The following is a 21625-nucleotide window of genomic DNA, read 5'->3' as shown; positions in this document are numbered from 1 at the left end:
ATGCTTCCAAAACTGCATAATTTATAGATTCAGTAAAGTGTATTATTATCTCTGCAAGGTTTAGTGGGTAGGATTGGAAAATGCTTTCCCGCACTTGAAGAAGTTATTGAATTATGAGCACAAACTGGGCATCAATAAAGTCTGTGAAATTAAATGTTCTGTTGTGCATGCACACTGTGACAAATGATGCATTGTATTTATCATATTTTCCTGCACTGCATGGAATTATGTTGTCCTTTGTATTTTTCAGTAAGACGTATGAAGGTGTGAGGAACCAATCAGAACATTCAAATGAGAAGGTTTAATGTTCATGGTTAATGGCTTAAGACAGCTTACAAAAAGGCTGTTTTTAGCTCAGTTCTCTATGCTCTTAGTCAGAAGCGAAGTCTTGACAGCTACATTGCAATTATCTACACTAAAGCATAAATGTAGCTACATTCTCCATAATCATCTTGGATCAAAGGATATTTTTTACCTGAATAAACCAGCCTTTGCAAAACATATACAGTATATACAGTATTGTGTAAACAGTTGGAAACTCCCCATAGTTAGGCTATAGAAGCAACAGTCTCTTCATCTGATGGAGGCTGGGCAGATGGCCAAACATGATCTTTAATTCAACCAAGCATCATGTTTTCATTTTCATTATGAGCTCGTATTGCTCTTCCTCGCCTTCAAACCTGATTCAAGGCAGCAAGTTTACAGCGTTACTTATTGTTTTCTGGGCAGCATGGCTGGGATAGCATGGCTGGGATAGCATGGTTTGGTTTGGATAGCATGGCTGGGATAGCATGGTTGGGATAGCATGGCTGGGATAGCAAGGCTGGGATAGCATGGTTGGGATAACATGGTTGGGATAGCATGGTTTGGATAGCATGGCTGGGATAGCATGGTTGGGATAGCATGGCTGGGATAGCATGGCTGGGATAGCAAGGCTGGGATAGCATGGTTGGGATAACATGGTTGGGATAGCATGGCTGGGATAACATGGCTGGGATAGCATGGTTGGGATAGCATGGCTGGGATAGCATGGCTGGGATAGCATGGCTGGGATAGCATGGTTTGGATAGCATGGTTTGGATAGCATGGCTGGGATAGCATGGTTGGGATAGCATGGCTGGGATAGCAAGGCTGGGATAGCATGGTTGGGATAACATGGTTGGGATAGCATGGCTGGGATAGCATGGTTGGGATAGCATGGCTGGGATAGCATGGCTGGGATAGCATGGCTGGGATAGCATGGCTGGGATAGCATGGCTGGGATAGCATGGTTGGGATAGCATGGCTGGGATAACATGGCTGGGATAGCATGGTTGGGATAGCATGGCTGGGATAACATGGCTGGGATAGCATGGTTGGGATAGCATGGCTGGGATAGCATGGTTGGGATAGCATGGCTGGGATAACATGGCTGGGATAGCATGGTTGGGATAGCATGGCTGGGATAACATGGCTGGGATAGCAAGGCTGGGATAGCATGGTTGGGATACCATGGTTTGGATAGCATGGTTTGGATAGCATGGCTTGGATAGCATGGTTGGGATAGCATGGCTGGGATAGCAAGGCTGGGATAGCATGGTTGGGATAGCATGGTTGGGATAACATGGTTGGGATAGCATGGCTGGGATAGCATGGCTGGGATAGCATGGCTGGGATAGCAAGGCTGGGATAGCATGGTTGGGATAGCATGGCTGGGATAGCAAGGCTGGGATAGCATGGTTGGGATAACATGGCTGGGATAGCATGTTTGGGATAGCATGGCTGGGATAGCATGGTTGGGATAGCATGGCTGGGATTAATCAACCAATTTATTCATTTTATGCTACATAAAGATAAAATACATAAATACAAAAAATCCAATCGGTTAGTTAGATTTTTTTGTACCTTTTACTGAAATGGTTGTTTCAGTTTAAATAGTTTAGGTAGTCTTTGCTATCAAGTTTCCTAACCCTGGATATCATTCTGAATGCAGGTACATACACATTTCAACTGTTGGATGGTCTAACTCTGGCTAGATTCCAATATGAGTTACACAACACATTGCAAGCCATCATAATGTGACTTGTGGGCCTGATGTGACCTGTAAACCAGCCATCAAAGTAAGGCCTCATGATGTACACTGAGTGCACAAAACATTAGGAACACCTTCTCTTTCCATGACATAGACTAACCAGGTGAATCCAGGTGAAAGCTATGATCCCTTATTGATGTCACTTGTTAAATCTTCTTCAATCAGTGGAGATGAAGGAGAGGAGACAGGTTAAAGAAGAATTGTTATGCCTTGAGACAATTGAGACATGGATTGTGTATGTGTGCCATTTAGATGGTGAATGGGCAAGACAAAAGATTTAAGTGCCTTTGAATGGGGTATGGTAGAAGGTGCCAGGCATGCGCACCGGTTTGATTGTGCCAAGAATTGTAATGCTTCGGGGTTTTTCGTGTGGAAAGCATTGGAGTCAGCAAGGCCAGCATCCTTGTGGAACATTTTCGACACCTTGTAGAGTCCTTGCCCCGAAGAATTGAGCCTGTTTTGAGGACAAAGGGGGTGCAACTCAATATTAGTGTTCCTAATGTTTTGTACACTCAATGAATGTATTGTATTGTCATTAGTGATGGGTTGTTCTCAAACAAACCGCTCTTTTTGAACAGATCTTTTTGGTTAACTATGGGAACCGAATCGAAGATCTCAAGCTCCTTGATTTGTAAGTTACAGATAATCAGATAAGTTACAAAATAATTCTGTAGCGAGGGTGAACCTTCACTGCAGAAACAATAAATAGTGGGGAGAGTGCAACTGGTCCATGCAGATATTTTCAGGCCTTCTAATAATTAGCCAGGTAATAATGTATTTGAACGTGCATTTCACGATCTGACATAATGGTATCCTTTCTTTTGGGCTTTACATTGGAGATGAGCACTTTTGTCATGGTTCTAGGTTGGAAGAGCCATTTCGGAGTGTAATGTGTGTAGCTGGTGTGGAGAGTCATGCGTAGGACAGCAGAAATGAGTAATCAACGTACTTTACTCAAAATACAAAAATACAAGGCAAATAGGGTTAAATAATAAACAGGTAATTGGGTGAGTGAAACCAGGTGTGTAAGACTAAGACAAAACAAATGGAAAATTAAAAGTGGATCGGCGGTGGCTAGAAGGCCGGTGATGTCGACCGAATAAGGAGAGGGACCGACTTCGGCGGAAGTCGTGACAGTACCCCGCCTTGACCGCGCACCGACACCGACCTCGGGGACGACCCGGAGGACGAGGCGCAGGGCAACCCGGATGGAGACGGTGGAACTCCCGCAGCAACAAAGGGTCCAAAACATCCTCCACCGGCACCCAGCATCTCTCCTCCAGACCGTACCCCTCCCACTCCGCGAGGTACTGAAGGCCCCTCGCCCGACGCCTCGAGTCCATGATGGCTCGAACAGCATACACCGGGGCCCCCTCGATGTCAAGAGGAGGCAAAGGAACCTCCCGCACCTCAGACTCCTGGAGTGGACCAGCCACCACCGGCCTGAGGAGAGACACATGGAACAAGGGATTAATGCGGTAATCTGGGGGAAGCTGTAACCTGTAGCATACCTCGTTCAGTCTCCTCAGGACTTTGAATGGCCCCACAAACCGCGGGCCCATTTTCCGGCAGGGCAGGCGGAGGGGCAGGTTTCGGGTCGAGAGCCAGACCCAGTCCCCGGTGCAAACACCGGGGCCTCGCTGCGGTGGCGGTCGGCGCCCTCGCCTTTTGCCTCCTCACGGCCCGTTGTAGGTGCACATGGGCGGCGTCCCAGGTCTCCTCCGAGTGCTTAAACCATTCGTCCACCGCAGGAGCTTCGATCTGGCTCTGATGCCACGGTACCAGAACCGGCTGATACCCCAGTACGCACTGGAAATCAGAGAGGTTAGTGGAGGAGTGACAGGGAGGTTGTTATTTTATGTGAACGGAGCCAAATGAGCCGGCTCACTGAAAAGACTCAAACTGCCCATCACTAATTGTCATAAAGTTACATTTGAATGATAACACACACCGAGCTACTCATTTGGTGAAAGGCACAGTCCTTTAAAATGAAATAATTCAACAACCATGTCACTGTTACTAACAAATACAGTCATAGGTGGTAACTCTACAATTCACTCAAAGAAAAGGCACCATGGGAAATATGCAAATGAGGCTTTACACTATACAGTCTTAAAGGTAGACTCAGCGATATGGCCTAGATGCAGAAAGTAAACAGCCCACTAGGTCAATTTCAAATTCTGGAACTAAGATTGTTGAAGCAAGAGGCTCAACTTCTCTGCTGTTTTGGTGCCCTGGTGAAGTCCTGCATCTCGTTCATCTCAATATCTGCGGTGCTGCTCGTGGCAACGTAATTTTATTGAGTCTACCTAGTGTTGAATAAAAATAACACTGAGCGTTAATTACCCCAAGTGTCATTTTTTTATACTATGGAGTGTTACATTAACACTATAATCAGAGTACTTTTTACACTCTGTAGAGTGGGACCATATGTACTCTGATATAGTGTTAAAATGTACTCTTTATGTGTTGATTTAACACTGCAAAATGTACTGTGCACCTAGCTATGACTGTATGGGTGTTGGAACCTAATGCTGTTTGACCCATGGCTAATGATGCCCTGACTCTTGTTGTGTGTAGTTCAGTCTGGTAGCTCCGTGGCTGGATGGCTGGGCATTTAATTGAGAGTGACAGCACAACACCTGTAGATGGCTAGGGTTGTTATGGGCCCAGGGTTTAATAGGGGATGAAATGAAATGAAACCTCCATCCCACTGTCATTAACCTGGCTGCTACAGGTCATATTGGGAGGTTGCAGAGTGTGAATGTCTGATTTAAATAATGCTATTTTTGCCACACCATCTGGAAATATGATTTGGTTTGCTTAATTTTGTGTTTTTGTTTTCCCTGTGACAAGTGGTCAGTCAGTCATGTCTGCAGCTGGTCTGTCTAACCCCAGGGAGCAGAGAATCTGGAACAAAATGTTCCCTTCCTCACCCAGTCAGCTAACTGACAAAATAAACCAAACTGCATGTTATCTTCAAACATCATATCTCTTCATAATAAAAACATATTGATGCTCTGTTTGAAGCTTAATTGCAGGATAGCATCCAAAGCACAAACCCTAATATGCTGAAGAAATGTATCAAGCTTTCGGGATTTAGATTTTGAGGCAAAGTATTAACATTTTTACTTTGACATGTGTAAACATTTTATGATAGGGGATGCCCCCTGTCCAATTTCAGTTTTAATTTGTATGTGAAGTGTGGTGATTTAGCACAGGGGAAAGGGGGCCATGGAGTTGAGAACAAAAGCGGATGAAGACAAAATAACAGACAAAGAGAGGAGAGGTTGATGAAACACCACATCTGTATGAGGAATTTAAGTAGCTAGCTAGACACGTAAAATTGTAAATGGGCGAGAAAGAAAGTTTTCTCAGTCAGATAAGAGGAATGAAACGACAGAGGGCTGAAACACATTTGTCGTTAGAGGATGATGTTAGCACATCTAACTCTCTCTTTTTCTGGAGTCTTCCCTCATCTCTCCGGAGCTCGAGCTAGTGCCACTTCCATAAAGAATTAAATTTCTTCCCCTTTATCGTGCCTGGCCAGGCTTCTCAGGGGCTGAAGGAGGGGGGAAAGGAGAGGAAAAAGGCCCATCCTTTTTCTTAGCCTCATTAAGAGCGAGCAAAGATCCTCTTTCTTGGCCCTCCTGCCTCACTCTGTCTATGAAATATATCTCCTTGCCGAGATGGAGCTCCTGCCATGTGCTATGTGATCTTCACCAGAGATATTGATGCTCTGCAAAAGGTGCTATAGCAGGAGCAGTGAGGAGGGAAAATTACATTTTCTTGCTCGCGGGTATATTGTATGACTTGATATTTATAGTGGAAGCCATCTTGGTTGGGGCTGAACTGCCATTGTGCATCTAAAGCATACAGTAGGAAGTATCTTTAGGACATGATGCTTACCGCTTTGAATTCATCCCAACATTTGTCTTTTTTTGTGGTAAACAAAGTGTGGAAGGTTATGAAATTAATCTCATGAGGCATTCCATTGAATGGTTGCTATTCAGCTTGTGGACATGTGATTGACCCGATGCACCACAGCTGATGTGCCCCAAGGCAGAGAGTTAGTTATAATTTGCCTTCAAGGACAGAAGCGTAACATGAACTGTCGAAGTCAATGTTGTAGATTAGTCTGTGGAGATAATTGTATTTAACATTGCAGACAGTGTGTGTGTGTGTGTGTGTGTGTGTGTGTGCGTATGCTTGTGTGCGTGTGCATGCGTGTGTTTTACGTGCATGCAAGTGTGTGTGAGTGTATCATTCTTCATTGAAGACCATGGTGTGTATATAGTGCCCATCCATCCTTTCAAGAAAGCAGAATAACTAATAGTGACATTCAATTACTGTATGCAAATTGTTGTGTTTTTTTAGTTGGGTTTCACCATTCATTTAGTTAATTAACTGTTTGGACGTGGGCTATCATAAGCAGATTGCAATTCTATTTAATAATGGGCATAATGAAATATATTATTAGTAATAAAGTTTTAATGGAATAAGTGAAGCGAGACTCCTCATCAAAATGTGATGCATGATAGATTAAGGAGAAACGATAAGGGACATGAGCTCAACAAAATGGCGGCTGTAAATGATTGTTTAGAGGTTTCTTTATGATGGACCTTTTCATTGTTGATCTTAATTCATTATCGACCTTTTGTCATCCACCTGTCATTGGCCGAGCCTCTTGCCCTTGCTGTTATTGCAAATGGCACCTTATTCCCAATTAAAATGCAATTAAGGGTTTAATTAACGCTGGCTAGACATTAAAGAGAACAAAAGAACACACCACCTATAAAGGTAATTGAAAATATTTTGGCCAGACGGTAGAGTACCATGTCATTGGCAATCGTTGTGGTAGAGGACTTCCTGACCTTAAGTTCAGGGCTGTGATAGTACTCTCTTACAGCAACAACACAAGCTCCAGTATCTCTCTGATTAGAGTGTGCTGTTGAGTCATTCCGGAGTGTTTGACAAGTTGCAATGCCATCGTGATCAGTAGAATGCTGAGTAGCCTACCGGCAGTACACTCTGTCCCCCGCCGGCTCCGTTTCTCTGTCTTATACCTTCACAAGGTTGGACAACTCATCTCCTAGTTCTACTAATTGGATTGAAAAATACCGTACAGCAGGGATGACAGGGCTTGTGACCTCTGTTGCTAAATTGATCAGAAAGAGAAACGTTCCTTGATGCCAATTTCCGGAATAGCCGTGTATACCACACATCTATGTCAACCTGGTAGCATTGTTACATACTGTAACAGGAGCGAGTTAGGAGAAACACTCGGGTCCAGTTTTTCAAAAATGACCCACCTGGATTTCGTCTATCGGATAGGATTAAATGCATAAAAATAGAATGAATAAAACAAGAGATCCCTATTCCAGTCGATGATTTGTCTGTTCGATCCTTCTATTTCTATGCATTTAATCCTATCCGATAGCCGACATCCAGATAACTTTTGAAAAACCGACCCTGAGCTCCAAGCCTAAGGTCACAGCCCGCTATTGAATTGGTGTGTTGTTAAGACCAAGATGGAGTAACAATATGCTCTCCCGCAAGGTGGACATTTTAATTGATTCATGTTGCTAGATTGTAAATGACTGTTTTATATCTTTACAGTTTTATATCATTATATCCTCTAAATGTGAATAGATTGTGTTTATATCCTTAAAGATTGAATGTAGTGTTAGGTTCAAGCTCTTTGTGTATAACCCTGGATAGTGGACTGTAGGAATGTGTACTTCCAATAACTCAAGGCCTCCTGACGAGGGCTGTGCCGGTTATTGTCAAGCAAAAAACTGTCTCACGGTAATTGACCATTAATTAACACATTTAGCATCTCCAGGCCTCCACACATCTACAGTCCAATAAATCAATTAAATATACACCATCACAATAAATCCATTCTTTTATACAGGTCTAAAGAAACATTATGATAAGAAGAAAATGTATTTCAGAATATGAGAATATGTTATCTGGTTATGCGCCATGCCATAGGCTATAGGCTTGTTCATTTAGCAGACAATATATGCTTATAAGTCCCGTGCCTTTATTTGATAGTATACTGTATGATTTTATATTGATAAGAATATAATTTAACTTAAAATAGAAAGGATATGTTTTGCCTTCTGGAGCGAAATAGCTATGTTGAGTGTAAAAGTGCTCATTTGAAACAGGTCTTAAATGCTAGATTTTGAGTTATTTGGCAAATTTAGTTGTGAATGATAGGCTGTATGATGTGACTATAGGCTGCATGATGTGACTATAGGCTGCATGATGTGACTATAGGCTGCATGATGTGACTATAGGCTGTATGATGTGACTATAGGCTGTATGATGTGACTATAGGCTGCATGATGTGACTATAGGCTGCATGATGTGACTATAGGCTGCATGATGTGACTATAGGCTGCATGATGTGACTATAGGCTGCATGATGTGACTATAGGCTACATGATGTGACTAGGCTGTATGATGTGACTATAGGCTGTATGATGTGACTATAGGCTGTATGATGTGACTATAGGCTGCATGATGTGACTATAGGCTGCATGATGTGACTATAGGCTGCATGATGTGACTATAGGCTGCATGATGTGACTATAGGCTGCATGATGTGACTATAGGCTGCATGATGTGACTATAGGCTGCATGATGTGACTATAGGCTGCATGATGTGACTATAGGCTGTATGATGTGACTATAGGCTGCATGATGTGACTAGGCTGTATGATGTGACTATAGGCTGCATGATGTGACTATAGGCTGTATGATGTGACTAGGCTGTATGATGTGACTATAGGCTGTATGTTGTGACTAGGCTGTATGTTGTGACTATAGGCTGTATGTTGTGACTAGGCTGTATGTTGTGACTAGGCTGTATGTTGTGACTATAGGCTACATGATGTGACTAGGCTGTATGATGTGACTATAGGCTGCATGATGTGACTATAGGCTGTATGATGTGACTATAGGCTGCATGATGTGACTATAGGCTGCATGATGTGACTATAGGCTGCATGATGTGACTATAGGCTGTATGATGTGACTATAGGCTACATGATGTGACTATAGGCTGCATGATGTGACTATAGGCTGTATGTTGTGACTATAGGCTACATGATGTGACTATAGGCTGTATGATGTGACTATAGGCTGCATGATGTGACTAGGCTGTATGATGTGACTATAGGCTGCATGATGTGACTATAGGCTGCATGATGTGACTATAGGCTGCATGATGTGACTATAGGCTGCATGATGTGACTATAGGCTGCATGATGTGACTATAGGCTGCATGATGTGACTATAGGCTGCATGATGTGACTATAGGCTGCATGATGTGACTATAGGCTGCATGATGTGACTATAGGCTGCATGATGTGACTATAGGCTGCATGATGTGACTATAGGCTGCATGATGTGACTATACGCTGCATGATGTGACTATAGGCTGCATGATGTGACTATAGGCTGCATGATGTGACTATAGGCTGCATGATGTGACTATAGGCTGCATGATGTGACTATAGGCTGCATGATGTGACTATAGGCTGTATGATGTGACTATAGGCTGTATGATGTGACTATAGGCTGTATGATGTGACTATAGGCTACATGATGTGACTAGGCTGTATGATGTGACTATAGGCTGCATGTTGTGACTATAGGATGCATGATGTGACTATAGGCTGCATGATGTGACTATAGGCTGCATGATGTGACTAGGCTGTATTATGTGACTATAGGCTGCATGATGTGACTATAGGCTGCATGTTGTGACTATAGGCTGCATGATGTGACTATAGGCTGCATGATGTGACTATAGGCTGCATGATGTGACTATAGGCTACATGATGTGACTAGGCTGTATGATGTGACTATAGGCTGTATGATGTGACTATAGGCTGTATGATGTGACTATAGGCTGCATGATGTGACTATAGGCTGCATGATGTGACTATAGGCTGCATGATGTGACTATAGGCTGCATGATGTGACTATAGGCTGCATGATGTGACTATAGGCTGCATGATGTGACTATAGGCTGCATGATGTGACTAGGCTGTATGATGTGACTATAGGCTGTATGTTGTGACTAGGCTGTATGTTGTGACTATAGGCTGTATGTTGTGACTAGGCTGTATGTTGTGACTATAGGCTGCATGATGTGACTAGGCTGTATGATGTGACTATAGGCTGCATGATGTGACTAGGCTGTATGATGTGACTATAGGCTGCATGATGTGACTATAGGCTGCATGATGTGACTATAGGCTGCATGATATGACTATACGCTGCATGATGTGACTATAGGCTGCATGATGTGACTATAGGCTGCATGATGTGACTATAGGCTGCATGATGTGACTATAGGCTGCATGATGTGACTATAGGCTACATGATGTGACTAGGCTGTATGATGTGACTATAGGCTGTATGATGTGACTATAGGCTGTATGATGTGACTATAGGCTGTATGATGTGACTATAGGCTACATGATGTGACTAGGCTGTATGATGTGACTATAGGCTGCATGTTGTGACTATAGGATGCATGATGTGACTATAGGCTGTATGATGTGACTATAGGCTGCATGATGTGACTATAGGCTGTATGATGTGACTATAGGCTGCATGTTGTGACTATAGGCTGCATGTTGTGACTATAGGCTGCATGTTGTGACTATAGGCTGTATTATGTGACTATAGGCTGCATGATGTGACTATAGGCTGCATGATGTGACTATAGGCTACATGATGTGACTAGGCTGTATGATGTGACTGTAGGCTGCATGTTGTGACTATAGGCTGTATGTTGTGACTATAGGCTGTATGTTGTGACTATAGGCTACATGATGTGACTAGGCTGTATTATGTGACTATAGGCTGCATGATGTGACTATAGGCTGTATGATGTGACTATAGGCTGCATGATGTGACTATAGGCTGCATGATGTGACTATAGGCTACATGATGTGACTATAGGCTGCATGATGTGACTATAGGCTGCATGATGTGACTATAGGCTGCATGATGTGACTATAGGCTACATGATGTGACTATAGGCTGCATGATGTGACTATAGGCTGCATGTTGTGACTGTAGGCTATTGGTGATTTGAGAAAGTAACAAAAAAAGCATGCACTCTCTTCCTTACCTCAGACTGCACATGCTGTTCTCTCATCAAGTTATCATATTTTCCTTATTCAGACTATGCTCAATTGAATCTGGTCTTTATTAATATGTCAAAACAGTTTAGATTTAGAATGATCCTTAATCAAATGGGTAGTAACAGGGGCAGGGGAAAAATACAGTACCAGTCAAAAGTTTGGACACAATCTTTTAAGGATTTTCTTTATTTGTACTATTTTCTACATTGTGGAATAATAGCGAACACATCAACACTATGAAATAACAATCATGTAGTAACCAAAAAAGTGTTAAACATATCAAAATATATTTTATATTCAAGATTCATCAAAGTAGCCGCCCCCTTTGTCTTGATGACAGATTTGCACACTCTTGGCCTTCTCTCAACCAGATTCATGAGATAGTCACCTGGAATGCATTTCAATTAACAGGTGTGTTAACAAGTTAATTTGTGGAATTTCTTTCCTTCTTAATTCGTTTTAGCCAATCAGTTGTGTTGTGACAAGTTAGGGGTGGTATACAGAAGATAGTCCTATTTGGTAAAAGACCAAGTCCATATTATGGCAAGAACAGCTCATATAACCAAAGAGAAACGACAGTCCATCATTACTTTAAGAAAATTTCAAGAACTTTGAACGTTTCTTCAAATGTAGTCGCAAAAACCATTAAGCGCTATGATGAAACTGGCTCTCACGAGGACCGCCACAGGAAAGGAAGACCCAGAGTTACCTCAGATTGCAACCCAAATAAGTGCTTCACAGAGTTCAAGTAACAGACACATCTCAACATCAACTGTTCAGATGAGAATCAGGCCATCATGGTCGAATTGCTGAAAAGAAACCCCTACTAAAGGACACCAATAAGAAGAAGAGACTTGCTGGGCCAAGAAACACAAGCAATAGACATTAGACCTGTGGAAATCTGTCCTTTGGTCTGATGAGTCCAAATTGGAGATTTTGGTTCCAACCGTCATGTCTTTGTGAGATGCAGAGTAGGTGAATGGATGATCTCTGAACCTGTGGTTCCCACCGCGAAGCATGGAGGAGGAGGTGTTGGATTAATAAACATTGTAAGACTCCAACCATCTGCCTCCTGTGTCTGCATTTGGGTCTCGCCTTGTGCCTTGATACTATAACAGAACAATGACCAAACACACTTCCAGGCTGTGTAAGTGCTATTTGACCAAGAAGGAGAGTGATTGAGTGCTGCATCAGATGATCTGGCCTCCACAATCACCCGACCTCAACCCAATTGAGATGGTGTGGGAAGAGTTGGCTGCAGAGTGAAGGAAAAGCAGACAAGTGCTCAGCTTTTGTGGGAACCCCTTCAAGACTGTTTGAAAAGCATTCCTCATGAAGCTGGATGAGAGAATGCCAAGAGTGTGCAAAGCTATCGTCAAGGCAAAGGGTATCTACTTTGAAGAATCTAAAATGTAAAATATAGAGTGGGGAGAACAAGTATTTGATACACTGCCGATTTAGCAGGTTTTCCTACTTACAAAGCATGTAGAGGTCTGTCATTGTTATCATAGGTACACATGAACTGTGAGAGATGGAATCTAAAACAAAAATCCTGAAAATCACATTGTATGATTTTTAAGTAATTCATTTGCATTTTATTGCATGACATAATTATTTGATCACCTACCAACCAGTAAGAATTCCGTCTCTCACAGACCTGTTAGTTTTTCTTTAAGAAGCCCTCCTGTTCTCCACTCATTACCTGTATTAACTGCACCTGTTTGAACTCGTTACCTGTATAAAAGACACCTGTCCACACACTCAATCAAACAGACTCCAACCTCTCCACAATGGACAAGACCAGAGAGCTGTGTAAAGACATCAGGGATACATTTGTAGTCCTGAACAAGGCTGAGATGGGCTACAGGACATTAGGCAAGCAGCTTGGTGAGAAGACAACAACTGTTGGGGCAATTATTAAAAAATGGAAGAAGTTCAAGATGACTGTCAATCACCCTCGGTCTGGGGCTCCATGCAAGATCTCACCTCGTGGGGCATCAATGATCATGAGGAAGGTGAGGGATCAGCCCAGAACTACACGGCAGGACCTGGTCAATGACCCGAAGAGAGCTGGGATCACAGTCTCAAAGAAAACCATTAGTAACACACTACACCGTCATGGATTAAAATCCTGCAGCGCATGCAAAGTCCCCCTGCTCAAGCCAGTGCATGTCCAGGCCCGTCTGAAGTTTGAGTTTTGACCATCTGGATGATCCAGAGGAGGAATGGGAGAAGGTCATGTGGTCTGATGAGACAAAAATAGAGCTTTTTGGTCTAAACTCCACTCGCCGTGTTTGGAGGAAGAAGAAGGATGAGTACAACCCCAAGAACACCATCCCAACCGTGAAGCATGGAGGGGATGCATGGAGCATTCTTTGGGGATGCTTTTCTGCAAAGGGGACAGGATGACTGCACCGTGTTGAGGGGAGGATGGATGGGGCCATGTATCGCGAGATCTTGGCCAACAACCTCCTTCCCTCAGTAAGAGCATTGAAGATGGGTTGTGGCTGGGTCTTCCAGCATGACAACGACCCGAAACACACAGCCAGGGCAACTAAGGAGTGGCTCTGTAAGAAGCATCTCAAGGTCCTGGAGTGGCCTAGCCAGTCTCCAGACCTGAACCCAATAGAAAATCTTTGGAGGAAGCTGAAAGTCCGTATTTCCCAGCGACAGCCCGGAAACCTGAAGGATCTGGAGAAGGTCTGTATGGAGGAGTGGGCCAAAATCCCTGCTGCAAGAACTACAGGAAACATATGATCTCTGTAATTGCAAACAAAGGTTTCTATATCAAATATTAAGTTCTGCTTTTCTGATGTATCAAATACTTATGTCATGCAATAAAATGCTAATTAATTACTTAAAAATCATACAATGTGATTTTCTGGATTTTTTTTTACCCATGATAAAAATTACAGACCTCTACATGCTTTGTAAGTAGGAAACACTGCTGATTTTGCAGGTTATCAAATACTTGTTCTCCCCACTGTATATTGATTTTTTTACTCACTTGTTTGGTTTCTGCGTGATTCCATATGTGTTATTTCATAGTTCTGATCTTTTCACTATTATTCTACAGTGAAGAAATTAATAAAAAGAAAGAAAAACCATTGAAGAAGTAGGTGTGTCCAAACTTTTGACTGGTACTGTACATTGGAGGTGAGCTAATCCAGTTATTTCACTCCACACATCAACCACTGTTTGAGGAGTTTGCAGTCTCACGCTGCACAACAGGTGATATTCCGCCCAAACTCTGTATGCCATGGGCTCTCCAACCCTGTTCCTGCAGTCTCCCAGTGCAACCTCTTGAAACGAGCAAACCCGTATCCGGGATAGTAATTATAGCCTCAAGCTCATTACCATAACGCAACGTTAACTATTCATGAAAATCGCAAATGAAATGAAATAAATATATTGTCTCTCAAGCTTAGCCTTTTGTTAACAACACTGTCATCTCAGATTTTCAAAATATGCTTTTCAACCATAGCAAAACAAGCATTTGTGTAAGAGTATTGATAGCTAGCATAGCATTAGGCCTAGCATTCAGCAGGCAACATTTTCACAAAAACAAGAACATTTCAAATAAATTCAAATAAAATAATTTACCTTTGAAGAACTTCGGATGTTTTCAATGAGGAGACTCTCAGTTAGATAGCAAATGTTCCGTTTTTCCAAAAAGATTATTTGTGTAGGAGAAATCGCTCCGTTTTGTTCATCACGTTTGGCTAAGAAAAAAAAAACGAAAATTCAGTCATCAAAACGCCGAACTTTTTTCCAAATTAACTCCATAATATCGACAGAAACATGGCAAACGTTGTTTAGAATCAATCCTCAAGGTGTTTTTCACATATCTATTCAATGATATATCATTCGTGGAAGTTTGGTTTCTCCTCTGAACCACATGGAAAAATACATGCAGCAATTTCGACGGAGGACACCAGGCGGACACCTGGTAAATGTAGTCTCTTATGGTCAATCTTCCAATGATATGCCTACAAATACGTCACAATGCTGCAGACACCTTGGGGAAACGACAGAAAGTGTAGGCTCGTTCCTGGCGCATTCACAGCCATATAAGGAGACATTGGAACACAGCGCCTCCAAAATCTGGGGCATTTCCTGTTTGAAGTTTCATCTTGGTTTTGCCTGTAGCATAAGTTCTGTGGCACTCACAGATAATATCTTTGCAGTTTTGGAAACGTCAGAGTGTTTTCTTTCCAAAGCCGTCAATTATATGCATAGTCGAGCATCTTTTCGTGACAAAATATCTTGTTTAAAACGGGAATGTTTTTCATCCAAAAATGAAATACTGCCCCCAGAGTTTCAAGAGGTATTAATTTGGGAAACCAAGTTAAATCTGCTTTGGGACATCAATGGTAACATGTTTTCACAATAAAACCTATTTCAATTGACCAGGGGTGCAACTTTGGTTTTAGAAGTGGGGGGGTATGTATATTGTTTTATCCAGTCAGACAAAAACTCCAAACAGCCTACCCGACTGCTCTGAGGCGTCCACATGGTCCTAAAGCACACTATTAACTCGTTTTGTATCACATTCCAATGATAAAACTGGTGGGGACAAAAATGCAATTTCAAACAATTCCCTATTACCAGGTTATTCAAAATCTAATACAAATTCATTATAGTTGTAGGCGAACTCTGAATTTGTTTAATTTTTAGTATAGGCTAGACCAGTGGTTCCCAAACTTTTTATAGTCCCGTACCCCTTCAAACATTAAAACTAGCACCAGGGTCAGCGCACTCTCAAATGTTGTTTTTTGCCATCATTGTAAGCCTGCCACACACACTATACGATATATTTATTAAACATAAGAATGAGTGTGGGTTTTTGTCACAACCTGGCTTGTGGGAAGTGACAAAGAGCTCTCTGGACCAGGGAACAAATAATAATATAATAATAATCAATACTTTTGCTCTTTATTTAGCCATCTTACATATAAAACTTTATTTGTTCACAACTTACATTGTGAATAACTCACCACAGGTTAATGAGAAGGGTGTGCATGAAAGGATGCACATAAGTCTGCAATTTCGATGAGGCTCTCTTCGCTACATCACACGACATTGTCCGTAAGCTTGAGTTCATTTGCACACAAAAAAATCATAAAATGATGGAAAGACCCGTGTGTTGTCCTTGTTAATGCGGACAGAGAAGAGCTCCAACTTCTTAATCATAGCCTCAATTTTGTCCCGCGCATTGAATATAGTTGCGGAGTCCCTGTAATCCTAGATACAGATCATTCAGGCGAGAAAATCACCCAAATGTATAGCCCTGTTGGAAAATATAAATGGACTGTTTGAAAATGTGAAGAATTGTTTTTTATTATTATAATAAATTTTTGGAACTTAAATCACATTTTTATTTGACATACCCCCGATGGTACGCATACCCCAGTTTGGAAGTACCTGGGCCATGCATAATATGCGGTAGGCTATGTATTGCATAATGGCACAATCATTATTTGAATTTAGTTTTTTGGGGGGGGCTTGCGCTCATATATAGGCCTATGTGTATGCATGAGCATTAATATGAATATGGGTGTTTTGAATGAATCATCACCTTAAAAAGCGCTGTCCATTTCGTTGTGTTAGGCTTTGAAACAACATCCACAATGACCATGTTTTCCACTCAGTTTCAACCTGTTGTTGAAATTCTTTCTTCAAATTGATCAATCACAGTGAGGTGAGTTTTTAAAAGCACAATACTGTTTTGATGATGATAAGTGTTTTAATGTGATTTTAGATTTCATTTGCATTGATGTCAGAATGGTTAGAGGGACAACAGAGCCCTGGGTCCAGGCCATTAGGACCTGATGATCGTTAGCAATGTCCAGAGTGCATAAGAGCAGATTACCTTAAGTCAAAATTTACAGCGGTCATGACTCATAACTGCCGGTGTGGCGGTAATACGGTCACTGCAACAGCCCTACTCCTGGCTGATAAGAAGTCCTGTGATATGCACGGATGAGCACAGAGATATCCTGGGTGATGGAAAAGTCCTGCAGTACATATTTGTGGAAGGGAGGGGGCATGAGCTAAGGGTATAAGTGGACACGGCACTGTATTGAATGGATATATTCAGCTGGATGTCTTCGCTGAGTAAACATTTGAAACTTCACTGAGAGTTTGGGCTCTTTTGTATGATAAATATGTTTATTGTATATTTAGATATTGGTCATCTTATCAATATAGTACAAGGGCTTATTTAAGTGCAGATACTGATTTACTGAGTGCTGCTTGGTTTGATGTGATGAGCACACTAGCCACTTTGTAGTTGTCTGTGGGCTGTGCCTCTACATTTGAGAGATGATCTAAAAAGAGAAGTCTTCCCTGACTTTGGACCACCTGGCTCCCAGCACATGGAGAACTGCATTAGAGCCAGAGAGGGAGGCTTCTTCTGTTAAAGAATCCTATTAAATGACAGGAGAAGGTGACTTTCCCTTTAAGCCTGGTGACACATGCAGACACACGAAGAGCCTCCCCTGTCATGGTCAGGAGAGACGGGGGGCGGAAGTGGAGGTGGTTAGTTGGAGAGAAAAGAAGCTTTTGATTGACTGAACCAGCACCGCACTGACCCTCTCTCCTCCCTCCCTCGGTCAATCACCTCCATTCCTTCTCCTCCATATTCCTTTCTTCTGCACAGAGGTGATCCCCCCTCCACTTCTCTCCACGGAGCTGCTGCCCTCATTTAACTTCATTACCGCCGTCTGACAGCCAGCAAGGGAACAAACAACGCCACGACCTCGGGCCATCTCCTGCATATACCTCCTCCCCCATCCATCCATCCATCCATCCATCCTTACCTTCAGCTCTCCCTCCCTTTCCCTCTATTTCCAGTTATTCTGTCAATGTCTCTCCTTTCCCTTCTCACCCCCCTCCTACCGTCAGAGCTCAATTGTATTGATAACAGTCTGACAGACCACAGCGAGCCAAGGCCTGGCATCAATCCCCCCATGCACCCCCAAACGCCCCGTTCCCTTCTCATCAAGGTCACCTCTCCACCACTGACAGACAGCTTCTCCCTCCCACTGGCACAGGAGAGACACAAAACATTGGGATGTGACAGGGTTTCTTCAAACTGTTCCTTGTCCCTTTTCTTCTCAGACGTTTGTTCGTCTGACCCAGAGGGTGGTTCTGGATGTATGGTTCACAGGATAGCGAGCAGGCATGTATGCTTCCCAGCCCCTGATCACCCAACATAGAACATCAGATGTCCCAACCAAAATGTCACAATTCATTCTAGGATAATAAAGGTTTGATTACAATTGCTGCCCTCCACAGGGATATCCAATCATCGTGACCAAATTTGCCATTGTCTTTAGAATGTTATGATTTGAATTGGAGTTTGATTGATTTGGGTGCATTCAGTTAGGATTTGTTGTGCATAGACAGATATCATGTGAAAAGTGAGGGTTTTATATTAGCCCTGGCCCTATGAACTTTGACAGTGTTTGTAGTTGTTATTGTTTTTTTGTTTTTTTCCGTCTTGTAGAGTATCAGCACTATCGACATAGTTAGTAGCAAACCACACCGTCTGGTGCCTTAGCTGTAAATGGAATGCCAACGCAGCACTTTGCAAACGTGCAAATGTCGTCTACTCCACATCTGTGCACGGCACTGAGCAATGAGCAACTCCACACAACGGCTTCTCTGAAGTAACTCTGGCTGCCAGGAGAATACAGTCAATTAGTGACAAATCATCACACACACTGTAACAGTAGCACAAACACACTAAATTCCAAATTCAAGGTAATGATTGTAAATAGCATTGCTAAAATGTATATACTTTCTATTAATAGCGGTTGATTTACTAAATACGACCAGTGCTAATGGGCTGAAATTATACTGGAATGGGTGACAGTGACTGAGGTTAAAATAAAATATTTTTTGGGATGACCTCAATATCTGGTTGAGGGATGCTCCCCGCACCCTCATTTTCTGTTTTCCCAGTTGTCATTACTCTTTTTTCTTTCTGTCACCCCCCCCCCCCCCTCTCTCTCTCTACATATCATTGGATGACTCGTCAGCATGTGATAGTTACAGTTTTGATAACAGCACATTTGTTGAGACATGGTGTAGAGTAGGGATGTCAAACATACTCAAAGTGGTCCAGTCACTCCCAGGAGCGATTTTCTTTTAAATACAAATTATATTTTTGGGGGGGAACGAACTCAACATCCTTTAAAAGGACTAAAACAGAATTGAACCTGTGTAAAAATGATAATGGACCTACATTCATACTGTTTCTTGACTGTCCCCAGCTCGTTAATAATCACTGAAATGAAAGCTATAGAGTCAGAGAGCATCGGAAATTCCAAAAACAATATATAGAGGACAATTTTTGCACATTTTAACGGCAAGGAAATATAACACATTTTCTGTGCGGCCCTCCGGATCTCGTTGAACCCGGAATGCGTCCCCCGGGGCAAAATGAGTTTGACACCCCTGGTGTAGAGTCATTGGCCCATAATATACATTACCATATTGATGTAAATACCTGTACCTGAGGCCTTTTGTAAAGATACAATAATAGATCCCTCTTGTCCTGGAATTTCCACTTACCAACCAAATTCACCCCAAACTCTCTTCGAAGATTCATCAGTCACTTGATTATGATGCCCTATCTTGTTTTCCCCCAGGTGGATAAAACATTAGGATAAACAAACCAAACCGTAGAATTGCCAGAGGACTATGTGGACTTCCTTTGAACTATGGTCATGCCAGAGGGAGTGATGTGCTGGCATAAGGCCTAAGCAGCAATTCATATTACATTATACAGATGTAGGATCTGTATTTCATCACCCTGTTGCAGGAGAACTTTCCTGCCATGCAGGACATGTTTAAGTTGTAATGTATTTGATGTTTCAAAAGCCTTTCGAAGTTTGTAATTGTAATTGTGTTTGCACACAATATGAGCCCATGCTGACAAAGAGAAGATGCTGGACCAGCCTTGTCTTTTTTTTCAGATATTGTAGTAGGATATATTTCCTATGCCAATGTGATGGATAATCGAAGCACTGTTGCTAATCAAGTGATGCTTGCGATGTGTGGTGCAGGAAAAGAAAAGGAAATTACTTTTTTCATATAGCCACAGATTGTATTTGTCATCCTTTAAGATATATTATCAGCAATCGAGTGAGGGTGTGTGATGTAGCTAAGTAGAACACAATTATTCTAGAGGGTTTTGAGTTGATATTTAAGTAGGACATTTCACTTGTCTGAGCATTATGGAAATTAAATCAAATTAAAATAAATGGTTGACAGATTTTCATATGCCAATTGCCTAAGCATATAACCTTAGCAAAGTCCCTGGTTTACCCCTGTCAGAATATATAGAGCCTAGAGCCTAGCCTTTCCCAGATCTGCTTTCTGTCATTTAAGAGAAATTGTTATCAGCATTGTCTATCGCTGTGATTGTATAAGCATGCAACATTTTCATTGGAATTACTTGCCTGAAAATACTACGCCTACTTATTATTTACAAACAATTAAAGTTGCCACGAAGGGAGTTGTCATGTCCCTGCATCACTCTATCCAAGCACACAAATTAAACTAAATCTAAATGACTGTACCGAACAGATGTTGATTTGAATTCTAAATGAAGATGCATTCATGGCCAGTCAAACTGAACACTGTTTAGACTAAATAATCATTATATTTCAAATATGCAACTGTTTTACTTTTGCTGTCCATTTCTTCTAAACAGCAGTGAATTTCGGAATTAGCACCAGATGTGGGTCCATTTCCCGCTACCATCTAAAGTAATACACAGCTAGGGGTCGAACTGGACTGGAGGTCAAACGGACTCCATCCCAGAGAGCAAAGAGCTGCCCTGTGGTTTTCATTAGAGACGGCTCTACCTACTCAACCCATCATAAGAGGGGTATAACTTGACCGGTGGTGTGGAGAAACAAACCACGGCTCCCTGAAAAACTACCATCGTCCAGCTGCAACAATGAATATCATCAGAGAGAGAAGGAGAATAACATAGAGAGAGAGAAAAAAAGAGAGCCTGAATACACTTCCCATGTGGGGGACCTGGAACAAGAGCCTCAGTTGAACTGGAAATGGGAGGGAAAAAAACAAACATATTTGTGGGTTTTAAGCTACAGGAAGGTTACTCAGTGCTTTATCATGCTGGGCTCTTTCACAGTGGTAGTAAAAGACGGCAGGCTATCATCACAATACCCAGTGCTTTGTCAATACTTTAGTTTATGGGGCTGACATGCTGGTTTTGGCACACCAAGGGCATACTGTACATAGTTAAAACAAGTCAGAGCCCAAATAGATGTCAAGGTTTTCCCCACATCATTATCATCGTCGGTGACCCCGACGTGATAACAAAATCATCGTTAGGCCTATA

The sequence above is a fragment of the Oncorhynchus nerka genome, linkage group LG3 (genome assembly GCF_034236695.1).
Source record: "Oncorhynchus nerka isolate Pitt River linkage group LG3, Oner_Uvic_2.0, whole genome shotgun sequence".
Classification (NCBI taxonomy): Eukaryota; Metazoa; Chordata; class Actinopteri; order Salmoniformes; family Salmonidae; genus Oncorhynchus; species Oncorhynchus nerka.
Note: the sequence above shows the minus strand (reverse complement) of the source record.